Genomic DNA, 23,386 nt, shown 5'->3' with positions numbered 1-23,386 from the left:
AGGAAGAATTGCTGTTGCATGTGCTGCTCAAAAGTCTGGCCAGAAGCACTGTTTGTATAATCAGTCCAGCGGGGACATGTGACTGACTGCATTCTGTTCCCATCTGGAGAGAGGCTGCTGGGGCAGTGTGTGCTCTTAGGGGATAAGTTCATCTATTCCTTCAAATAAGCAAAAGATCTTAATGTATTGTTTTTATTGAGTTGACCAGCTTCGTGGGGTTAGAAAATTAAAAAGAGGTGAGTACCTTATCATTCTTAGAGTTTTTATAAAATGGTGATACATAACTATATGGCTGAACTTTAAGCTCTACATGCTGTTTGTACACAACCTAGCCTTTTCTAAATATTTGTCTATTGGTTTCCCAACTTATTTTGAAAAATTTTGAATCTTTACCAATGTTGAGAGTAAAGGGCAGGGCACCCATACACCTTTCACCTGGCTTCACCAGTTAACTATATATATATATTGATTTCAGAGAAGAAGGGAGACGGAGAGAGATATAGAAACATCAGTGATGAGAGAGAATCATTGATCAGCTGCCTCCTGATGCCCCCTACTGGGGATTGAGCTTGCAACCTGAGTATATGCCCTGACTGGGAATCAAACCCTGAGCTACCGATCCATAGGTCTGAGCCATGCCAGCAGGCTTACCACTTAACATTTTGCACATTGCTTTAGCTCTTTTTTTTTTTTTTTTTCCCAGAATGACTTGGTTAAGTCTGTGTTTTATTTTTTTTAATTAAATCTTTATTGTTCAGATTATTACAGTTGTTCATTTTTTACCCCCCCCAATAGCTCCTCTCCACCCGGTTCCCACCCCACCCTCTGCCATTACCTCCCGCCCCCCCCCCCCCCGCCCCCGCCACGGTCCTCATCCATAGGTGTATGATTTTTGTCCAGTCTCTTCCCGCACCCCCCACACCCCTTTCCCCCTGAGCATTGTCAGTCCACTCCCTTTCTATGCCCCTGATTCTATTATATTCACCAGTTTATTCTGTTCATCACATTATTTATTCACTTGATTTTTAGATTCACTTGTTGATAGATATGTATTTGTTCATAATTTGTATCTTTACCTTTTTTCTTCTTCCTCTTCTTAAAGGATACCTTTCAGCATTTCATATAATACTGGTTTGGTGGTGATGAACTCCTTTAGCTTTTCCTTATCTGTGAAGCTCTTTATCTGACCATCAATTCTGAATGATAGCTTTGCTGGGTAAAGTAATCTTGGTTGTAGGTTCTTGTTATTCATCACTTTGAATATTTCTTGCCACTCCCTTCTGGCCTGCATAATTTTTATTGAGAAATCAGCTGACAGTCGTATGGGTACTCCCTTATAGGTAACTAACTGTTTTTCTCTTGCTGCTTTTAAGATTCTCTCTTTGTCTTTTGCTCTTGGCATTTTAATTATGTTGTGTCTCGGTGTGGTCCTCTTTGGATTCCTTTTGTTTGGGGTTCTCTGAGCATCCTGGACTTTTAAGTCTATTTATTTCACCAGGTAGGGGAAGTTTTCTGTCATTATTTCTTCAAATAGGTTTTCAATATCTTGCTCTCTCTCTTCTTCTGGCACCCCTGTAATTCGGATGTTGGTAAGCTTGAAGCTGTCCCAGAGGCTCCTTACACTATCTTCATATTTTTGGATCCTTTTTCTTTTTTTTTTTTTCCTGGTTGGGTGTTTTTTGCTTCTTTGTATTTTAAATCTTTGACTTGATTCTTGGGATCCTCTCGTCTGCTGTTGGATCTCTGTATAATATTCTTTATTTTAGTCAGTGTATGCTTAATTTCTAGTTGGTCCTTTTTCATATCCTCGAGGGTCTCACTAGATTTATGGAGGGTCTCTCTAAATTTATCAGCAGTTTCTAGAAAATTCTTGAAAAACCTTAAAAGTGTGGTTTTGAACTCTATATCCAGTAGTTTGCTTTCCTCCATTTCTGTCATTTGTGACCTGTTTCTTTGTCTCCGCATTTTGGCTGCTTCCCTGTGTTGGTAGAGTGGCTTTGTGTGCTAGGTGTCCTATAGGGCCCAGTGGCTCAGCCTCCCCAATTACCTTAGGTGGACACTCTTGATGCAGCCCTTTGTGAGTTTTGTGCACAGCCTTGTTGTAGTTAAGCCTTGATTGTTGTAGGTGTCACTGGGAGGAATTGACCTCCAGGCCAATTGGCTGTGAGAATCAGCTGTGTCTATAGTGGGAGAACTTCTGTGCTGGAGACACCCTTATGGGGCAAGACTTGCTTCAGTGGGGCTTTGGTGCTCACTGAGTCTGCCCCCTGAGTGTGTCCCTTATGGATCTGAGGAGCTGTAATCTGGATGGTCCCGCTCTGACGACTGGGTACACTGGCTCTTGGATCTCTAAGGAGGTGCTAATTTAGCCTCTGCCTGAGGCTACCCAGTAGGAGTTAGGGAGAGATCTGCAGATTCCTCTTCTTTGTTTGGGATTTGGAGGTGCCCAGATGAAGGCCAGCTGTAAAGCAATGCAAGCTGCTGTGGGGCCTTGGGCCTTCTTTTGGATGTTCTGGGTCTCTCTGGCCCAGCTGCAGTTAGTTAGGTAATTTTAGATTGTAAAGGGCCAGGGCATTCATATGCAAAAGCCTCTGCGCACTGCTTGGGTGGGGCGGGGTCTCAGGGAATCAACAGGGCAGAGCAAACAGCTATGGCTGATCCTCAGCCCTGCCCTTAAAGGCCCTGGGTCTCAGTGTCCCGGTAATCGCTGCAAGCACCTCTGAAAGAAAGCTGCCCTCAAGTTCCGACTGATGCCAGACAGTCCAGTTTCTACCCATATGAGTCTGGATCCCCAGAGACTTGCCCAGTACTGGCGTTCAGAGCAGTCGGGAGCTTGTGACTCACCCCCGATTGAAAAAGACAACCGTGTCCTCAGTTTCCAGCCCTTTCTGCACGCACCTTTGTACCTCTGCACTTTACTTCCACACCTCCTCCAAGTCTCAGTGTGCTTTTCTCTTTCCTTCTAATTGTAGAATTTCCACTCAGTTAGCCTTCCTGTTGTTCTGGATGATGTCCGTTTTGTCTTTTGTATTTTTGAAGTGGTTGTGCGAGGCAGCAATTTTAGGTGTTTACCTATGCCGCCATCTTGGTTTCTTCCTAAGTCTCTGCTTTAGCTCTTTTATATGTGTACTAGAGGCCCGGTGCACAAATTCATGCATGGGTGGGATCCCTCAGCCTGGCTGGCGATCAGGGCCAAGGGGCCAATTGGGCAGGCCGACCAGGGGAGGGACTGTGGGAGGTTGGTTGGCCGCAGGAGTTTGGCTGTGGGATGGCACTGACCACCAGGGGGCAGCTCCTGCATTGAGCATCTGCCCCCTGGTGGTCAGTGCGCATCATAGCTGTTGTCTGGTCGTAACGGTCGCTTAGGCTTTTATATATATAGATACATTGGGTTTCTTCCTTAACTATTTGAAAGCCGGTTACAGACGTCATGGCACTTTTTCTGTAATATATCAGCAAATAAGAACAAGGATATATCTTTCCTAATCACAATACCATTATCACACAAGACATTTGACAATACAATTTTCTAATACTCAGTTCGTATTTAATTATCTTCAATTGCCCCCAAAATGTTTTTGAATTTTTTTTTCTTCTACAGGATTTCAACAAGAATCACACATTAGCCCGGCCAGTGTGGCTCAGTGATTGAACCAGTAGAATACTCAATTGGCAAGAATACTATCATTCTACAGGTGATATCATTCCCTCTGCATATCATATCAGGGGGGACATATCAGTTTGTCCCTTTATATTGTTTGATCACTTAGTTTAGGTAGTGTTTGACACATCTCTCCATTGTAAAGCTGGTTTTCCCATTGTTATGAATAATCTGTGGGATGATCTTTGAGACTGAATATCTTGTTTCCAAAATAAAACATTTTGACTTATTGTTCTTTTCTATTTAAAAAAATTGCGTACTGTTTCAATCATACAAATAACATAATCTAATTAACATGCAGGTGCCCACTCTATCTTGTCATATGCCTGATTTGATCAAATCTTAATCATATTTGCTCTGTATCTCTCTATCTGTCTCTATCTCTGTCTCTCTTGGTAGATAAAACTGAGGCATCAGTGAATTCCCTGATCTTATTCCTTTACTTCCCTCCCAGAGGTGACCATTGTCAAGAATTCATGGTTGATCTTTGTCATTTATATGTGTGTATCTTTAGGCAGTAAAAGGTACTGTTTGTTGTTTGTTAATCTTTATGTGTCATACTTATGGGGCAATTTGCAGGTTGCCTTTTTTTGTTCAACATTGTGTTTTTAAAAAATTCCTCATACTTGTTTAAGTATTGAATAGTAGTATCACATTTAACAAATACCCTAAAACTTATTAACCCTACTGGGGTAGACTAATATACATTAAGGTCCCAATATTTTGCTATTATAATATTTGGCTGCAATGATGATTATCATATGTGTCTCCTTAGGTCAGACATGTGACATGTAAGAGGGCTTCTCTGGATTTTGCAACTAGAAATGGAAATCCTGGGTTGGAGATTCAGAGCTTAAATTTCACTAGACATTGCAATATTTTTCTTAGTGTTTGCACCCATTTATTCCTGCCCATGGAGTGAGAGTTCCTGTTGGTCTACATCAGCAATAACAGTTTTTAAAAAATATATTTTTATTGATTTCCGAGAGGAAGGGAGAGGGAGAGAGAGAAACACCAATGATGAAAGAGAATCAATCATTGATTGGCTGCCTCCTGTATGTCCCCTGGGGTTTGGGCCCACAACCTGGGCATGTGCCCTTGACCAGAATTGAACCTGGGACCCTTCAGTTGGCAGGCTGATGCTCTATCCACTGAGCAAACCAGCCAAGGCAACAAAAGTTTCAGTTCTCAAAATAGAGGAAGATACAATAAAATTGAGAGGAAGATACAGAGATTTCCCATATACTCCCGATCTCCATACATGCATAGCCTTCCCCATTATTAACATCACCAGAATGGTACATTTTTACTGAAGATGACTCTATATTGACATATAATAATCACCCAAAGCCCATGGTTTTTTTATCTTAGGGTTCACTCTTGGGTGAGGGGTGCATTCTGTGGATTTGGACAAATGTATAATGAGATATATCCATCACTGAAATATAGAGTATTACTAGTGCCCTAAAAATCTTACGCACTCTGCCTGTTCATGTATCCATACCCCACCCGCTCTCTGGCAACAAATGACCTTTTTATTGTTTCCATAGATTTGTCTTTTCCATAATTTCATATAGTAGAAATCATACAGTATGTAGGCTTTTTAAATTAGCTTCTTTTACTTAGTAATAAGCCTCCTCAACTTTTCATTGCATGGTAGCTTTTTTTTTAGTGCTGAATAATATTCCAGTGTCTGGATGTACTACAGTCATTATCCACTCACCTACTGAAGGGACCTCTTGGTTGTTTCCAAGTTTTGGTAATTATGAACAGAGTTGCTATAAAGACCCCTGTGTAGGTTTTTATGCGAACATAAGTTTCCAACACCTTTGGGTAAATACCAAGGAGCAAAATTGCTGAATTATATGGTAAGAATATGTTTACTTTTGTAAGAAACTACTAAACTGTCTTCCAAAGTGGCTGTACCTTTTTGATTCCCACCAACAATGTGTGGGAGCTCCTCTTGCTCTGCATGCTCCCTCGCATTGGTGTTAGCGTTCTGGACTTTGTCCAATCTAATAGGTGTGTAGTGGTTTCTCATTTTGATTTGCATATCCCTGGTTATCAGGCTGATTTTTATTGTTGGGTGTTAAGAGTTTTTTGTACATTTTATTTTATTTTAAATATATTTTTATTGATTTCAGAGAGGAAGAAATAGGGGGAGAGAGAGAGAAACATCAATGATGAGAGGGAATCATTGATTGGCTGCCTCCTGAACACCCCCTACTGGGGATTGAGCCCGCAACCCTGGCATGTGCCCTTGACTATAATTGAACCTGGGGCCCTTCATTTTGCAGGCTGACGCTCTATCCACTGAGCCAAACCGACTAGGACTGTACATTTTAGGTAACAGTCCTTTATCAGATGTATCTTTTGCAAATATTTTCTCTTACTCTCTTTCTAACTCTTTTGGTATTGTCTTGCAGGGCAGAAGTTTTTAATTTTAATGAAGTTCAGCTTATCAATTTCACGCAATAGCTGAGACAAATGGTATGCTAATTTAAACTTATGATAGTTTTGGCCAAATTGCAATCAAAGAAAGTTTTAACTATTTGTATCCCTATCAATATTATATGGCTATGCCCTTTTCTGCATTCTTTCCAATGCATTATGTTATCAAGTTTTTTGATTTTTGGCAATTGGAGGAAAATGGCACCTTATGTTGGTAGTAATTTACATTTCTCTGAGTATGAATGCCACTGAGTATCTTTCCATATATTTGTGCTATTTCTATTTCCTTTTCTCTAAGCTGTTCACGTCCTTTAACTACATTATATTGGATTTTTGGTCTGTTGGTTTGTAGGCACTATTTAAGGGAAATTAGTCCTTCATCACTTGTTTTACAAACAATATTTTTCATCTATTTTTTCCCCCATACAATTAAAAACAATTTTTTTTGTCATTGATTTTATCTCTTCTTCTTTGGTTCTGCATTTTGTATCAAAAAATCTTCCAATTTGGAGATTATAAAAGAATTTCTCCCTTTCTGCCTAGCAATTTTAATATTTCTTTTGTTTTGCTTTGTTTTGTAAGTTGTTATTGATCTGTAACTTATTTTGCACCTGGGGATGGGAACCTCTGCCTCACGCGGTCCACATAAAGGTAAGAAAGATCTAAACCTGGCTGTGCATCAGAATCCCTGGGGTTCTGGTAATAACCCCAGCGATTCCGGGACTGGGATCTCGGATTCTGAATGTTCCAAACTGTCCAGCCCCACTTGGGACTTGGGACTTCCTTCTGGCTGGCTTTCTCGCCGGTCGGCCAATTCAGGCGGCAATTTCCAGGAACTCCGCCAGGGGGCGCCCGGGCACCGCGAACGGCTTCCGGGTGAGGCAAGGCGAGGAGGGCGGGGCGGGGCGGTGACCCGGAAGCCGACGGCGGGTTCTGCCCCTCGCACCGGGGAGGCTGGAGAGGAACGGCCCACGGAGCTACCACCGCCCTTCGCGCCGTCTTCGCTGACATCATGCTCCAGTTCCTGGTGAGTGGAGCTCGAGAAGCGGGCCGGGGGCTCGGCTCAGGGCCTGGGGGCTCCGGACTCGCGGCGGCCTGGGCCCGGCGGCCTGGGCGTGGGCCCCGCGGTGCCTCCCGTCGCCCCGGGGTGGGCTGCGGGGCTGTGTCTGCCTCGCTCCAACTACTGGCCAGTCTTTTTCTGTGCGTTCAAGCCCTGAACACTTCGAGGCGTCCGAGGACGCCCTTTGGGAGCTCGTGCTGTCTGCCGCGCGCCCTCCTCCTCCTGTTCCCGCTCTTGGGTCCTCAGGACGTTTCGGACCGTCCCCCCTTCTGCTCTCCCGCCCCGACCAGGACACGCACCCCATCCCGACTGGGGCCTGCTGTTGGCGCTTCCGAGGCTGTGGGAGGCCGGGAATAAGCCGAATTCCTCGCGAGGGGGACGCCGGCCGCGCTGGGGCGCAGGGAGCCCGGGGTGTGTCGGCGCCTGACAGGGCGGCGGGCTCCGGCTAAGGCGATTCTCCCACGGGCGCATTTTAGGGGGGCGTGCGTGTTGGCATGAGCAAACTCGGGTTTCCTGCCAAGCTCGGCGGCTTCCCATGGCCCCAGGGAGGTTTTGCCCGTCACATTTCCAAGCAAGAGTCGTTCTTCCCAGTCCGTGTGCTTTTAACACGCAATGCTTTCCACCTCTAGCGAGAGGCAGGCACTGCAGCACGTTCCCGGTGGTCACGGAAAGGGGGTTCTCGGGGTGAGATGCTTCCCCGATGTTACATTCTTTATCAAAGAGGTGGGGTCGTTGGCTTTTTAATCCTCCAGAAGGAGGGGGAGCCTTGACAGAAGTGGTCCACTAAGACAGGGTGCCCCTCTGTCCCTGGACGGGCATCTGTTGAGAGAAGTGGGTAGAATTACTTTTCACCTTGATTCGACTTCCCTCCCGTGAGTCCCCACGCCTCAACTCGGGCAAGTCTTTCTCTCCGCTTTCAGCCATTTCATTTATAAAACAGTGGGCGGAGGTCCCTGGGATCCTTCTAGCTTTTAGCCTGTGACCAGCCACCATGTCCTCGTGGGTTGGAACCGTCGCTGCAGCCGTGGGAACGTGGGCTGCTCATTGAAGTTTTCCATGCTGCAGTGTCCACAGCGGAAAGTGGAAACTGTCTGTGGCTTCTTTGTGAGGATTGAACGTGAGTTCATACGGTCACGTCCTTACAGCAGTGACACTGAGGAAGGACTCGGACACCTTCCATTTCTCTTTGACAAGGTGTCTAGTTCTGATTTCGTTTCTTCTCGGGAATGGAGATTAGTTTGCCCCCAGAAGTGTCGGCGAAGGGAGAAGTTTTGGCAGGGACGGGGCAGTCACAAGTGAATGTGGGCACTGTCATGGCACATTTTGGAACTCTCCAAGATGGTTCCTGCATTTGTCATCTTCTGGGACACTGTTTGAACACGGGATTGTGCTGCTAATAAATTGCTTACTCCTCCTTGGATGAAAATATTTGCCGGTCATCCCAATCTGAGACCTGGTTCTGCAGGGCTCTCCTCCCTGTTACTCCAGTAGCTTCCTGGGTTGCAGTGCAGTTCAGCTACAGTTGTAAGGAAACTTTTGAAGCTTTGAAGAGAAGCCTGAGATGGTGGGCACTGCTGGGGGCTTGTGTCCACTGCCGTCTGTACTCTGGCTTTCCTTACCTCTTGGCGTGGGAACACTTGGTTCTCTCATCCATCTCTTTACTCCCTTCTTTGCCCTTGGGATCCTGCATCTCAGTACTTCCCGACGTCCTTTCACATTATAACACACGTGGATTTATTTGTATGGACGAGTCTGCACAAAGCGACGGCGCCTGGCTCTGGTGCGGGACCTTCCAGGCCTGCGGGCGTCCGTGCTTAGAATACCAGAGGGGAAGGCCCTCGTCTCATCTCGGCTGTTTGTACTGGCTGCGGGTCCCTTCTGGGTGCTGGGTGTTTCTCAAGGCTCAATCCCTGACTGCTCTTCTCTCAGACCCACCCTTAGGGGTGTGATCCTTGTCACCTGCACCTCTGTACTGAGAGCTTCCAAAGCTACTTGAGTCCTTCACTCATGAATTCCAGTTCCCTGTCGCAGCCGCCTACCGAACATCTCTTGTCATATCCTCTATCAGGCTCAACACGTCTGGACCCATCACCTGTTCCCCACCCTGCAAACCACACCCAACTTTCTTCTTTGTTCCCTGGTCCTGGCTTTCTAAAATTTGAATTATTGACATAATCTTTTATTTATTTCCCTCCTTCATTCTCCATTTCATCTAGCTTAGGGGTGGGGAATGTCCGACCCACAGGCTGTATAAGGTCCTCGAAATCATTTGCTCTGGCCCTGCCAAAGCATTAACAGTGAATTAAGTTAGTTAAATGTTTGACCAAATATGGCAGGCTAATTTTTAACTTGATAATTTTGTATGGCCCATGAATGATGTTATAAATATCCAAGTGGCTCTTGGCAGAGAAAAGGTTCCCCACCTCAGACTCTAGCTGCTATGCCTGGCACCTATTTACCTGCTATATAATCTTGGGCAAGTTATTTAAGTGACCCATGCTTCGGTTTCCCCAATTTAAACTGGACAATAATTGTACCTGCTTTGTACGGTTGTGAAGAGCATGAGTTAATTCATGAAAGAGTTAGAATGCTACCTTGCACATAGTAAGCACGCAGTAGATGTAGCTGTTGTTTGAAGCCATTGACTCTTCATTACTCACCTTAAGAAAAGTTCTGTCTTCATGTTCCCACTGCCAAGTTCGTAGAACAAGTCTGTTTTACTCTGCCTTTGGACTAGCTACACTAGCCTCGCTGGCGTAGAAATGTAGGTTTTGAGCTGGGAGAGTTAGGTTAGGTTCTCCAGGCCAGCTGCCATGCTGATGCTTCCGTCTCCACTACAAAGACGGTATCCAGCTTACAGTTGGTCACCTCCAGTTTCGGCAGGTTCACTACTTCCACAGGGAATTGCTTTCATTTTTGGTCAACGTGTCCTTACTTAGTTTTACTCCTGGATGTTAAATAGCAATTCTAATCTACATGACAACCCTTTGCATATTTGAAGAGCAATTGCCTTGGTACTTTTCACTATCCCTCACTCACACCATCAGTCTTTTCCTTAGGTCAGTGGTCGGCAAACCGCGGCTCGCGAGCCACATGCGGCTCTTTGGCCCCTTGAGTGTGGCTCTTCCACAAAGTACCATGTGTGGGTGCGCACGTACAGTGCGATTGAAACTTCGTGGCCCATGCGCAGAAGTCGGTTTTCGGCCTGGGCGAGTCTATTTTGAAGAAGTGGCGTTAGAAGAAGTGGGGGTACGTTCGCTGAGGTCGACCCCTCAGATTGAGGACGTTTTTAGCAAAGGCCAGCTTAGGAGTACCCTACTTAAGTTAATAACAATGTACCTACCTATATAGTTTAAGTTTAAAAAATTTGGCTCTCAAAAGAAATTTTAGTTGTTGTACTGTTGATATTTGGCTCTGTTGACTAATGAGTTTGCCGACCACTGCCTTAGGCTAAACATCTCTGTTTCTTTCACCCATTCTTTATGATGTCAGGTTCATGCTGATAAAGTTATCCTTCTGTGAATATTCTAGTTTTGAAATCTTTTTAAAACATACCACTCCTTACATGCGCTCATCAGCCACAGAAAAAAGCAAGGCTGTTGCCTCTAATTCTGTGTATGTTTCCCTTGATGCCCTTGGTTCTGTCCTCTCTTGCAGCTGCCAGTGATCATCCAAAATTTATGGCTTTATTCACATGCTCAGAAACTGTCAGTAATACCTGTGTCCTTCCACATCAAATCGTAACCACTTTTACTTGATTTTCAAGATTCACTAATCTGGCCCCATTTTCCTTTCCCACTGCCTGTTATTGTACATCCTCTGTGTTAGATCTAGGCCCAAAGTGGTTGGCAAACTCATTAGTCAACAGAGCCAAATATCAACAGTACTTCTTCAAAATAGACTCGCCCAGGCCGAAAACTGACTTCTGTGCATGGGCCACGAAGTTTCAATTGCACTGTACGTGCGCATGCACGTGGTATTTTGTGAAGAGCCACACTCAAGGGGCCAAAGAGCCGCATGTGGCTCGCAAGCCGCAGTTTGCCTACCACAGGGCTAGGCTAAACTTACCAACCTATCGGCCATGTGGCCTTCATACCTTCCCACGTGTTTTTTTTTTTTTTTTACTTTTATCCTCTTTTTTGCCTTCCCAAATACTCTTAATGGCCCAACTCCCATCTTTTTTTTTCACAAGCCTTCTTGATGACTTTAAATTTTTGAAATCTATACACTGTTCTGATCCATCTCTCAATTTGCTTAGATCATACATGTCTTTCATCATTTTAAAAAAAATCTTCTAATTAATAGTCTTGCCCCTGGTTTGTTATATTTATTTCTAAGTACTTTTGAGGTGTTTTTTTTTTTTTTTTGTGAGTGGTGTTCATTTTAAAATTACATTTTCACATTGTTGCTTATGTATGGGAATGCTATAATTTTGTGGTATTAATTTCTGTGGCTAGCAATCTTGCCTTTAGCTCCAGTAGTTTGTCTATAGATTCACTTGGAAGTGAATCAGGGAAGGCAATACTGTGAAGGCAGTCATATTTCCAGTGAAGGCAAAAATGACAGTTTTGTATTCTTATTTTTATTTCTCTCCCCTCCTCAAGCTAGGACTTCCAGTAGAAGTAGTGAGAGTGGATATCATACCTTTGTTTCTCCTTGTAGTAGAACTGTTTCTCGGGTTTTGATGTGATGTTTGTGTTTCTGATATTTTCTTACAGATTCCTCTTCTATTTCTACTTTAAGTTTTTCTTGTAATTGGCTGCTGACTTTTACCATGCTCTTTCCTCACCTGGTGATCGTATGGCTTTTCTTCTTTAATACATTAACATGAATTACATTAGATTTTTAACACAAAGCACTTAACCAGGTGGCCCATTCAGACCATCATGTGGTGGCCTGCTGTTTTGTTCACTGCACCTTCATGTAGTTTAGTCTTGTCTTCCTAGAATAGATCATACGTTCCATGGGAAGAAGCCACATACATACTTTTTACACTTTGATTTCCCAAGCACTTGGCACCTAGTACTTTGTGATTGATTTCATTTATTTAATTAGATATTCCTCTTTCGCCTGATGACCACTCTCAGATATTCATAAGATATTTGAATATTTAAGTCAGCTTCTTTATGAACAGGCAAACCAGTTCTACCTGATGCACCTCTTTCTAGAGCAGTGATGGTGAACCTATGACACGCGTGTCAGAGGTGACACGTGAACTCATTTTTTTGGTTGATTTTTCTTTGTTAAATGGCATTTAAATATATAAAATAAATATCAAAAATATAAGTCTTTGTTTTACTATGGTTGCAAATATCAAACAATTTCTATATGTGACACGGCACCAGAGTTAAGTTAGGGTTTTTCAAAATGCTGACATGCCGAGCTCAAAAGGTTCGCCATCACTGTTCTAGAGTGTTATGTCCAACTTTTTTATCAATGTCCCTATTTAATGTACTGGCTCAGTAAATAATTAACAGCTCCCCCCCCTCCATTCTCTAAGGAAATTATTGAATATAAAACCTAGCTTACATATTAAAACTGTGCTTCTCTGGTGGTAGTAGAAAGAATATAGGTTATATCCGTAGCAGCTTTTTATTTAATGTACAAAACGTGGGTTTTATTATTACTAGAAGCAGTTGTTAAACACATCTGATATTGTTCCCCATACTAAAATCTTCAGTGATTAAAGGCTAAGGCACAAAAAAGGGTGAAGTTTCCCCCGCTTCCTTGGAATGGAGAGGTTTTCTGACAGCAGTAGCTGAAACTAAGTTGAGAAATAAAATGAGCAATTTATCTTTGTTGTTAGATAATGTGTATTTTTGGTTTTCTTGCATTGTGTAGCTTTTCTCACCTGTACTATAAAACTTTAAAGGTATCTTTTTAAATGCTAGTTGTAGCTACATTTGCTAAATAAAAAGACTATTTTTAGATTTCTTAAGCTGTTGTCAGTAAATATAAGATGGTTCATATTCTGTCCTAACTTGGTTTGGGTGTGTACTTTTTGAAAATAAAATTTGATGAGTCATATTTCAGATCTGTCAGGTAGTATTCATTCTGGGTTATTGCCAGGAGCTGTCCCAAGATAAAAAAATGTAACTTTATTTGGTGATTTACACACTTAACTTTAACAATATGTTTTTTTATTGATTCCAGAGAGGAAGGGAGAGGGAGAGAGAGATAGAAACATAAATGATGAGAGAGAATCTTCTATCGGCTGCCTCCTGCATGTCCCACACTGGGGATCGAGCCTGCAACCCGGGCATATGCCCTGACCGGGAATCGAACCATGATCTCTTGGTTCATAGATGGATGTTCAGCCACTGGGCCATCCTGGCTCGGCAACTTTCTTTTTTTAATGAAAAAAAATTTTTTTTGAGAGAGAGGAAGTAAGAGGGATAGAGAGGAGGAAACATTGATGAGAGAGAATCATCAATTGGCTGCCTCCGACACACTCCCTACTGGGGATCAAGACTGCAACCTGGGCATGTGCCCTGACCAGGAATCGAACCAGCAACCTCTTGGTTCCTGGGTGGAAGTGGTTGAACTCAGCCACACCGGCTGAGCACGTAAAAACTTTTTGATTGGGGAAGGGGTTGAGCATCAAATGATCAGATGTCAGATTGCTTTGGAATTGGCTCTCTTCCTTTTGACTTAGTGTTTATGTTAATAAATACAGTGTTGTGACTAACTTGCTCATGTGTCCACACATAACAACTGACAACAGTATTCTTGGAACTCTCATATACAAAGCCAGCCATTTATCTGAGTGGTCCTCGATTTTTCAGTCTAACATTTCCAGTCTTTTAAAACATTTATCCAACCTGGAAACCTTGAAGTTGTCTTTGATTTCCTCAGTTTTATCCCAGATAGTATTTTACCAAATCTTACTGATTTTTATTTATAGTTTTGAAATGTATTTTACATCTTACCATTCACCCATCTACAGTGTAGAATCAGTGGTTTTTAAGATGTTCACAGAGTTGTGCAACCATCACTACTATCTAATTTTATATCCAACATTTTATTGCCTCTAAAATAAACCACATACCCATTAGCATTCATTTATCATTCCCCTTCTCACCCCCAGCCCTGGACAGCTGCTGATTTATTTTGTGTGTCTATGGATTTGACTGTCATACAATACATGGTCTTTTCTGACTGCTTTTCATTTAGCATAATGTTTTCAAGGTTTATCCATGTAGTGTGAATCAGAACTTCATTTTGTTTTATGGCTGATTAATATTACATTGTATGGATATACCACATCTTGTTAATCCATTCACCAGTTGGTGGACATTTGGGTTATTTCCACCTTTTGGCTACTGTGAATAATTTTGCTGTGAACATTTGCATACAAGTTTTTGTGTGGATGTATTTTTCAGTTCTCTTGGGTATAAGCTCTAAAGTGGAATTACAGCATCATCTGGTGACTGTGTGTGAATGGCCAGACTGTTTTCCAAAGTGGCTGCACCATTTTACATTCTCACCAGCAATGTATGGAGGTTCCACTTTCTCCACATCCTTGCCCACACTTTTCATCTTTTCAGTGAAAGTCATCTAGTGGGTGTGTTGTGGCACTTCATTATGGTTTTGATTTACATTTTCTTAATGACTAAAATAACGTTGAACATCTTTTCATTTTTTTGTTGGCCATTTATTTGTATGTCTTCTTTGGAGAAGGGTCTATTCAAATCCATTGCCCATTTTTAAATTGGGTAATTTTTCTTTTTATCATTCAGTCATAAGAATTCCTTATATATTCTGTATACAAATCCCTTATCGGAGACATGGTTTACAAATATTATATTCCATTCTGTTGGTTGTCTTCTCTTGATGGTAGTCTTTGAAACACAACATTTAACTTTGATGAAGTCCAATTCGTTAATTTATTTTGCCACTTGTGCTTTTCGTGGCATATCTAGGAAACCATTGCCTACCCCAAAGTCATGAAAATTTACTGCTATGTTTTATCCCAAGAGATTTATAGTTTTAGCTCTTTTTTTTTTTTTTTTAATATATTTTATTGATTTTTTACAGAGAGGAAGGGAGAGAGATAGAGAGTTAGAAACATCGATGAGAGAGAAACATCGACCAGCTGCCTCCTGCACATCTCCCACTGGGGATGTGCCCGCAACCCAGGTACATGCCCTTGACCGGAATCGAACCTGGGACCTTTCAGTCCGCAGGCCGACGCTCTATCCACTGAGCCAAACCGGTTTCGGCAGTTTTAGCTCTTATATTTAGCTCTTTAACCCATTTTAAATTAAGTTTTATTTATGATGTGAAGTAGAGTCCAACTTCATTCTTTTGCCTATGGATACCCAGTTGTCCCAGCATCATTTTTTGAAACCACTGAATGTCTTAGCACCCTTGTGGACAATTCCTTGATCGTACATGTTAAGGTTCATTCCTGGACCCTCCATTCTATTCTGTTGATCTTCACTGATTTTTAAGAAGAAGAAAACATTATTCACGTTTGCTTGCTACTTTCTCTGCAGGGAAAACGAGGGGCATGGCCTATGATGTGGAGGGGGGACCATGAGGATGACATCCAGCCATCTGGATGGACTACTGATTAGGCTTCCAGGTCTTGGCCTGGAAGATGTTAAGCATTCTTGCCCTGCAGAGAATTTCCAACTCATTGAAGACTTTCTATACTCTGGCTCCAGGCTAACTTTTCAGACTAATGATTTATCATTTTTCAAATTTAGATTTTACTTTTTCAGATTCTTATTTATTTAGATTTAAAAAAAAATTTTTGTTGTTGTCTAAACTTGCCTATGGAGTATCCCATGAACAACATGTGGATGCTTTTTAGACTCCTGTATGTTTCTCAACACGTCTCTTAATGTGCAACATTTATCTTATTATGTTGTATATTTAATTTTATACTATCCCATTGGTATACTGGCAGTACTCTGAAACTGGAACTGGATATGACATGTGTAGAGGCCCAGGGTTGTTTTATTTTGTGTTTTTAAATAACTGCTACATTTTTATGCACCTTAATGTCTGATGAAGTTGCCAAAATGAAGCCACATTAAATATATCATATTTATCTTGAGATACCATAGTAATAACCAGAAATCCTAGAATGTTGGACCTGGAAGGAACATGTTAGTTTAATGTTTTTATAAAACAGGAAATTTAGATCAGCAAAACTCCAAAAAGGTTAAGTATCTTGCCTACAGGTACACTTAGATAATGGTAGAACCAAATCTAGTTTCTTTCTTTTTTTTTTTTTTTTAATGTTTTTATGATTTTAGAGAGAGAGAGGAAGGGAGAGGGTTAGAAAGATAGAAACATCGATGAAAGAGAAACATTGATTGGCTGCCTCCTGCACACCTCCTACTGGGTATCGAGCCTGCAACCTGGGCATATGCCCTGACTGGAATCTATCCAGTGACCTCTTTGTTCATGGGGTTGATGCTCAACCACTGAGCCACACAGGCCAGGCTAGTTTATTTCTTTATGGAATTTTTTTCTGCCCTATGTTCTTTTTGTTTGGTATCAGAGTTAACATTCTCAGTTACTTACTCCTCTCCCTCTTCTTTTAAGCAAAGTTAATATTCTTTCTGGATTTGGAAAACCTCTGTCTACCTGGTTTCAACCCATAGTAGTGGGTTGCTTCTTAGTGCCCCCTTGATGTGTCTGATTAATCGAAAAGTAGTCTATGATTAGAGACTATAGCCTCTTTTATGCTTAATTTACTAACAAACTAATTTAAATTATGCTTTTGGTGTTAAAAGCTTGGTAAGCTTAAAGTTTAGTAAGAACCCCGCTGTATTCTGTTCCCATATGCATATCCAGCTTGAATTCAAGGTTAGACCACTGCATGCATCACTGATGACCTTAAGTGTCACACTTTGTTTTTCTAAGTTAACCTCTGTTGTGTGTTGAATAGGAACAACACTGATTAAAGAAAATGATGGGGGTAAAATCAGATGCCAGTTCAGATTTGTGAAATTAGAAATTAGGTGTCCAGTTGGAGATGATTAATTATTGGCAGGGAGGCAGGGGATTAAAGATCATCATTAAAACTTGAAGCTTAATGAGTGTTGGCTCTTTTGGTGTGAAGGGAAAGCTTTAAATTTTCATGAAGCAGTTTTGTTCAGGAGAGTAGTCACCCAACAGGATAAACATTTATAATTCTCTCAAACGTGTGCGTTTCTGTCTTGTCACTGAGTAAGAGCTGGTTAGGGGACCTGTGTTCCCTGCGGGTCTTAGGTGGCCTGCCCATGAGACGCCACCCATGGCAGAGTGTCAAGCCCTATGCTCTCTTGGTGGTATGTCTCGTTCTTTTTTTTTTTTTTTTTAATATATTTTATTGATTTTTTACAGAGAGGAAGGGAGAGGGATAGAGAGTTAGAAACGTCGATGAGAAAGAAGCATCGACCAGCTGCCTCCTGCACACCCCCTACTGGGGATGTGCCTGCAACCAAGGTACATGCCCTTGACCAGAATCGAACCCGGGATCCTTCAGTCCCCAGGCCGACGCTCTATCCAGTGAGCCAAACCAGAGAGGGCATGTTCCATTCTTTTCTGTCATCATGTATTTCAGTTTTTGAGTGTGTATCTGTATTTAATTTAGGTTGTTCCATGTTCTTTGTTGTGAATGGCCCTGACAAGTCACTTCACTATTCTGAGCCTCATGTTTGTTTTTTATTTGTTTTTAAATAGTTTTTAAAAATATATTTTTATTGATTTCAGAGAGGAAGGGAGAGGGATAGAAACATCAGTGATGAGAGAGAATTATTGATTGGCTGCCTCCTGTATGCCCCACACTGGGGATCGAGCCCACCACTCAGGCATATGCCTTGACTGGGAATTGAACCATGACCTCCTGGTTCATAGGTTGATGCTCAACCACTGAGTCACGCCGGCTCAGCTGGGCCTCATGTTTTTGAAATATGAAGAGATTGAACTGTGAAAGTTTCTTCATTTTCTAATATCCTATGATTTAACTGAACACTTTTTAAAAATTGAATACTTGTTATTTGATGTCATGAGTGTTAGGGTGAATGACCCTTAATCTCTCCTGCTTGGATATATTTTCTGAAATATATTTATAATAATAAAAGCATAATATGCTAATTAGATCGGATAGCCGAACATCCTTCTGGACAAAGCCGAAGTGGCTGGAGGGCTGAGGGCCGGCAGCTGCAGCAGCTGGCAGTGGCAGCAGAGGTGAGGTGATGGGGGCAGTGCCTTCCCCTGATTGGCCCAGTCGCCTCCCGCAGTAGGACATGCCCTGAAGGCTTCTGGACTGTGAGAGGAGACAGGCCGGGCTGAGGGAACCCCCACCCCCACCCGAGTGCACAAATTTTTGTGCACTAGGCCGCTAATACTGTTATAAGCCTTTTCCCATACCTTGAGGCAGACAGCCAGTGCCTGCAGAAGCAAGATAAGAACAACTCCCCTCTGCCTGACTGACCTGTGCACTCTCCTTCCTTGCCTCCCTTGACCAACTCCTGCCCTCCCTTCTACTTGACCAACTCTTGCACTCACATCCTGACCCTATATTGCATATTTTTACCCTATATAAGACAACTTAACCACCCCCTCAGGGCTGACACTGACACACTGGTCTCAGCCAGCTGTGAGTGAATATAATAAAATTTCTTAAACTCTTGGCCTGGCTCCTTTTGGCTGGGACCTAACAGTGAGGAATAACAATACTCATAACCAAAAAAAGAAAAACAATTGCAGCTTTTAACAACAAAAAGCAGAACTTTGCCTGGCTGGTGTGGCTCAGTGCTTGAGTATCGACTTATGGAGTCGTGGTTTGATTCCTGCTCAGGACACATTCCCAGGTTGCGGGCTTGATCCCCCAGTAGGGAGCGTGTAGGAGGCAGCCGGTCAATGATTCTCTCTCATATTTGATGTTCCTATCTCTCCCTCTCCCTTCTTCTCTCTGAAATTAATAAAACAAAAAATTTTTTTTTTTAAAGCAGAACTTTAACAGGGGTTTCTAGAACTTACAGTCAAGTGTTTATGGAGGTGCTGAGAGGATAAGGAGAATTTAGGGTAGATTTGTTCAGTGCTCCCATTTTTTGGTGTATTCTCTTTAACCTTTTGGGAGGTTATTTCTATGTATATTTTATAGAAGCAAGATGTGAATTTCACACTTTGCACTTGTTAACGTAAAAAAACCATTGAAACCTGTAAAGAATTTTTGTGAGTTTATTTGAGCCAAACTGTCGACATATGCCGGGAAGCAGAACCTCAACGAATTGAGATAGTGCTCGAATGGCAGGGTTACATCCGTATTTATACATGAAATTCATTGGTGACAGATTTAAGGAGGTGGGATTAAGCGAAGCGGGGGGGGGGGGGGGGGGGGGGGGGGAACCTCTGTGATAGGATAAAAAGTAAAATGATGGACACATACTTAGGTGGGTGCAGGATCAATTAACATGATAATGAAGGAATTTGTAGTATCTGTCCTGGCGCCCAGAACATTTGGTTGTGCCCCAGGGGCTCCAGAAAAAGGGAAGTTACAAGTTACCCAGACATTTCAAGGGAATGTTATCTTAGAGGCAAAAAGGCAAATGGGCTCAGTAAGGATCAAAGTTGATCTTGCCAGTGAAGATACTGGCTTAGGACATAACTGCCCACCATAACTGCTTTTAGTTAAAGTTTAATTTCAGACCATCCTTTGTGGCTACTCTAGGTCTCTGAGTCTGCTAGGCTGCCACGCAGGCCTTCCCTGAGCTTGTCAGGTCAGCGTGTGGCCCCTTTCGTCCACACACTGTCCAGCCCTAGTCTGTACCCTGGGGTCTTCTAACTATCCTAAGCTCCTTAGGAGAATATTGTCTGTATAGTTTGGCTTGGTATCAGCTGGTACTGAGCTCAGTATCCAGTGTAACTCTTCCTGTTCTGTTCTTTCAGGTTGGATTCACTTTTGGCAACCTGGTTGGAATGTATCTGGCTCAAAATTATGACGTAAGTGACCATTCACTTTCTCCATGATTCCATGTAGCTGGCTTGTAGTGACTTGTCTTTGTTGAAGCAAGGTGAGCCTTCCAGCATAGATGGGGTCCATAGATCTGAGGGAAAAGTCTTGAATTTTGGAGAAAGATTTTCTAGTCACAGAAGCCTATCTGTCCTTTATATCACCACAAGAGGGCAAAATCCCATCACTTTAGATGGTCTCATGGTGATGCTGAGCTGTGTTTGTTAGCCTGGAGTAATAGTAGGTTAGATTCTTCTTAACAGTTGTACGGCATATCACGTGATCAGTGAGAATTTAAAAATTAATAGGATAATCTTTTCAGTCCCCATACCCAGGAGTAGAGATGACAGAATTTTGGAGGTTGGTCTATATCATGTAGCACGTTCAAGGAGGACAGAGTTTTGTGACATGGGGCATTGTATTAGCCTCACTTTATAGATAGAGAAGTGGAAAAATAGGTGGCAAAACTGCCTATGAATGGGGATTCTGGAAAGGTAATGATTGTTTTAAAGAGACAAGGAAATAAAACATGATACTAACTTTTGTAGTGAAGCTTTTAGTGTGACAAAGGGAATTCCCTCTGTCAACCTTCATTTAAGTCATATGGTGCTGTATCCAACTGTATCACATTTATTCTTTGTATATACAACTTTTACTTGGCTCTGGATTGAGGGGCTAAGTGAGTCTATAAAAGTCAAAGTCAGGGTCTGGCTTCTAGGGAGGGAGCATACTTTACCTGACAACTTCTGAAATCCTTCTATTGCAGTCCAGAGTTTAAAGACACCACTATTTAACAGGTCACTTTCCGAGGAAAATAAAAACTTGTACAACAACCACTTACCTTTGGAGGAAGAGAAGTCAAAGCATATTGGTTAGTTAGATGCAAAATTATAATAATGTCTTTTTTCTTTAAAGATGCCAAACCTGGCTAAAAAACTTGAAGAAATTAAAAAGGACATGGATGCCAAGAAGAAACCCCCTAATCCATGAGGCCAACTCCAGCACTGGCTCCAGAAAATCCTGACTCTCCTCTTCTCCAGGGCCTCCTTTACACCTGAACCAAAGTTTCTGTCTTTTGTCCAGTCTCAGCCTTTGCTTCAAGCACAAATGGGGCCACAAGTTAAGAACTGTGCTTACTTTCCCAACATCCTCACCTCTTCCCTTCCTCCTAGCAGCTTGGGAGGGCCTCAGACTGGATTATGGTGCTAGATTAGTAAACATGACCTTTAATTAGTAGTCTCTCCCTTATTCTTTGGGATTTTTTACTGCCTTTTTCAAAAGAAAAATCAATTAGTTTTGTATAGCTGATCAGATATAAATAAAGCTGACTTCACAGGTTAGCAATTATAATGGGTGTTTAAACATTTGGTACTAAATTATGTTACTTCAAGGTCACTAAAATTAAAGTCTAGAAGCCAGTTTCTGGTGAATTATCAATTTATTTTATACTGTTCTCAGTATAACTGACATATATAACTCCATAGTTGCTAATTTAACCAATAAGTCAATTTGCTACTCATCAACTGAGAAACTATATTCTGAGAACTCCATCAGGAATTGGGGAATTAAAAAATAATGGCCTTTGTCCTCAGTAGACTTCATAGTTCAGTATGCATGTTTTTCCTTAATGATGCATTTTATCTGGTTCTTTTTCCTCAAAAGAATCATACTTATTTTAAGGGATTATAGGTGCATTTGACATTACATGATGGATAAATGATAAGTTGTCTATAAAGGAAATTTTATGCCTTTTCAAATTAAAAGAAATGTATCAACATTATAACTTTATGGTGATTCTCACAAGAAAACTTATTTTGCTGCACTCAGAAATTATCATTGTAATTTGTCAAATGTATAATTAGTTCATTTGAAAAAATTAAACAAAATGTTTGACTACATCACTTTTCCTGTGAGTCAAGATACAAGAGTGATTTAGAATGAAGGACCTCTCCTACCTCTAGCTCCTAGATCCTCTTCCTGGAGCCAGGCACTGCTAGCAGTTTACTGTATGCTATTGAATAAGATTCTGTGCCTAACCATGTGTGCATGGGCTTTTTACACAAATGATAAACTATACATAGGCTTTGCTCTGGCCTTTTTTCCTCCCATTTAATATCAGTATGTAAGGAATAAGGAATCTGTTTCCTTTTTTGGCTGCATAAAATTCTATTGGATGAATATACCATAATTTATTTAATCTATCATTGATGAATAGTTGTTTCCTATCTTTTGCTGTTACAGTGATAACTTGGAACCTGATGTTATCATACGTATTTATGCAGGGTATAGCCATAAGTTAACGTCCTAAAACTGTAATTTGCACTAAATATAGGTAAAGTCCCACTTCATTGTTTTGCTTTAGAGGGCTTGTTGGGCAGCTTCACTGATAATGCCACGTCTGAGGACATTATAGCAGAATCAGTAAACTGCAAGATTACTTAGAGACACCTTTTTTCAGACAGCGATGACACTGATACTACATGTGATTATAAAATGAAGTGATTCTGCTTCTCTTTGAGAACATGCATCTCTCATACATGGAGATAAGTTTTATCCATCAGTTCATCCTGGTGTATGAGACAGATTAGGATCATATTATGGTTTGGCTTCTCCCTTGCAGTGTGATCATGGGCAAACAGCTTATTTGTCTGAAACTGTTGTATTCTCTGTAAGATCTGGACATAATACCTACCTCATAGGGCTTCCATGAGAAACAATTGCAATAATGTATGTGATACACAGTGCTTTGCAAATTTGCCCAATAAATAGCAGACCTTAGTCCAAACATACTGCTTTTGCTCAGAATACTTTTGTTTCTTCGCAGTCACTTTTGGAACAAGTTTATGAATCATGCAAAATTTGTCATTATTCTATGGTCACGCTCTTGGTTGTTGATGAAAATCTATAGCATCCACCTTGATCATACCACCTGGCTTCCAAGATTTTATCTTAAATGACTAAATTGTTGGCAGGATGAATTAAAGCCTTAAGAATAAAGGTTTACCATCCCTGAGGGTATTCATAGTGCTGCAAGCTTAGGAGTCCCTTGTTATCAGTCATGATAGCATTGTTATTTGTGTGTGTCTCCCAGAGCGGTTTCTTTGGGAAGGGAGGTCACTTAGATGTTGGGGGAAGGTCTCTCTATACCAGTGATGGCGAACCTATGACATGCGTGTCAGAGATGACACACGAACTCATTTTTTTGGTTGATTTTTCTTTGTTAAATGGCATTTAAATATATAAAATAAATATCAAAAAT

The 23,386-nt window shown here is 41.7% G+C and overlaps 1 long non-coding RNA gene across 1 annotated transcript; it reads left to right on the top strand.

Moving 5' to 3' along the window:
* The first annotated feature begins 6,999 nt into the window (after window positions 1-6,999).
* LOC118666365 lies at window positions 7,000-22,916 on the top strand. The gene is made up of 3 exons (XR_004970948.1): window positions 7,000-7,139; window positions 20,064-20,117; window positions 21,043-22,916. It is a non-coding gene; the product is annotated as an uncharacterized LOC118666365 (long non-coding RNA).
* The last annotated feature ends 470 nt before the right edge of the window (window positions 22,917-23,386 follow it).

The sequence above is a fragment of the Myotis myotis genome, unplaced genomic scaffold (assembly GCF_014108235.1).
Source record: "Myotis myotis isolate mMyoMyo1 unplaced genomic scaffold, mMyoMyo1.p scaffold_m19_p_11, whole genome shotgun sequence".
In the NCBI taxonomy this organism is placed as follows: domain Eukaryota; kingdom Metazoa; phylum Chordata; class Mammalia; order Chiroptera; family Vespertilionidae; genus Myotis; species Myotis myotis.
This window is presented reverse-complemented; position numbering and strand designations above follow the sequence as displayed.